Here is a 2,150-nt window from a genome sequence, read left to right as displayed (position 1 = left end):
GAAATCTTCAAGAAGTGAGAATATTACTATTCTAGAGAAACATCAATGGGAAGCTGCTTCGAGAAATACTGTATTTGCTTTTATCTCCTTATGGATTTTATGAACCTGCTTGGAATATTATATTAAAATGAAGACTTCGATGTCGGTACGTGTAGGCGAAAATTAGTTGCTTCGCGTCATTTTCATACATCACTAGCTAACGCACGTAACTTCGTCCGCGTGGTTTTAGATTATTCAAAATTCCGTAGGAACGTTTTGGTTTACCGGGATATAAAGTAGCCCATGTGTTAATCCAGGGTATAATTCATCTCCGTTCTGAATATCAGCCAAATCCGTTCAGTAGTTTTTGCGTGAAGAGTAACAAACATACACACACACATACACACAAACTTTCGCCCTTATAAAATTAGTGTGACTACTATTAATATTATAAAAGTGTGTTTGTTTATTAGTTTGTCTCCCTTAAACTTTAACAATTAATTAAACTTTAGGGCGTCTGGCAGGGGATTGCCACAACACCTGGCAATGCAGGACGTGATTTCTAACAACAATGGACTTTATACTTTGACGTAGGTAAGATTTTTTATACATTTGTTACCTATTATCTCCCAAAGCCACCATGATCAAAACTTCACAGTTACTGATCGTTCCTCCCTGTGTTGGGGACAATATGCAGAGAAACTTTCAGCTTTAAAATAATGAAGGTCTGGCCCTCGCTGGCTCTCTTTGCTATCACGGACTATTACCGCTGGTATCTGTATAATATATAAAAGGAAAAACTGGCTGACTGATCTATCGACGCCCAGCTCAAACAACTGGACAGATCGGACTAAAATTCCGCATGCAAACAGCCTATTGTGATGAAGACATAAGCTAAGAAAGGATTTTTGAAAATACAGCCCCTAAGGGGGTAAAATAAGGGTTTAAAATTTCTGTAGTCCATGCGAATGAAGTCGCGGGGTCGCGCTAGTTCTCGTACTAAGCTGATTGATTTCACGCCACCGGGCCACATCGGGCTCTACAAAAGTGTCAAATAGAATGATCGATGGACTTTTGGAACAAGTGACTGTAATCCCACATTTCCATTTTTCGTAGACTTCAGCTGACGCCTAAATCCTGAAATATTGTTTATTTATCGGCAATCATGAATTCAGATTGATATTTTACGAAAATTCGGTAAATCCGACCGCCTCCGTGGTAAGCGCTGTAGCTTTATAATTGGGAAGTCCCAGATTCGATTCCATTTTAGTAATTTAAAATAATAATTTCTTAACTGCCGGCTTCGGCCGTGGCTAGTTACAACTCTACTTTATTATGTCGGTACCTTTACTATTATGTATTCTGAGCTATCGGCAAAACTGTGCCACCAAGCGATTTTGCGTTCCGATAGATAAGATGCGGTGTAGAAACCAATAAAGGCAAAATGCCAACAAGTGGAATGAAACATTTATACGTATCCTCTTAAACTTTTCAAATGTTATATATCTTCAGACGTCCCAGTGAAGTATTCTAGTTAAAATTTATAAATCTTGAAAATCTTTCATATGGCGAAACCCATTGTTTTTGAACTCGAGAATACTTTACTCGACGATTTATGAGATTTCAGAACAAATATCATACGTTGCCAGCTTTCTAGTTGTAGTAAAATTTTCTACCGGTTTCCGAGGTGAATCAAATAGAATTTCTTTTTCAGAGAAACTTTCACCTTTTATAAAATAATGAAGGTCAGGCACTCGCTGGCTCTTGGACTGAGACCTATAGACTGCACTCTGACTTTGCTCAGAATTAAGACACTTGTAAAACGAGACAGCGTTATACCGTTGGCATAAATCTGTCTCGTTTTAAAAGTCAAAGTGCACTCTGTAGATTTCAACCTTAGTCCAATATATTTGTTTAGTAGTTTTACAAAAACATACAAAAAAAGAAGAATTCGTATAGTAATATAAAGCTACTATGGGTTACTCGTAATAATTTTTCGCTAAGTCATGTGAAGGCAGCTCAAGAAAGCCTACGTCATAAAAAAGAATCGCCCAGCGGGAGATTCAATATGAATCGCATGAAACCTGCTACGATGTAATTATTTCCTTGGTGACAATATTAAGGAAAGTTGTATAATAGGAACTAGGAAGTTTTATCAAAGACATGCTACA

The 2,150-nt window shown here is 37.4% G+C and overlaps 1 long non-coding RNA gene across 1 annotated transcript; it reads right to left on the bottom strand.

Moving 5' to 3' along the window:
- Positions 1-647: 647 nt before the first annotated feature.
- On the bottom strand, positions 648-1,886 carry LOC123873552. The gene is made up of 3 exons (XR_006797704.1): positions 1,875-1,886; positions 1,706-1,742; positions 648-688 (listed from the first exon to the last, which is right to left on the bottom strand). It is a non-coding gene; the product is annotated as an uncharacterized LOC123873552 (long non-coding RNA).
- Positions 1,887-2,150: the final 264 nt, after the last annotated feature.

The sequence above is a fragment of the Maniola jurtina genome, chromosome 17 (assembly GCF_905333055.1).
Source record: "Maniola jurtina chromosome 17, ilManJurt1.1, whole genome shotgun sequence".
Taxonomy (NCBI): domain Eukaryota; kingdom Metazoa; phylum Arthropoda; class Insecta; order Lepidoptera; family Nymphalidae; genus Maniola; species Maniola jurtina.
This window is presented reverse-complemented; position numbering and strand designations above follow the sequence as displayed.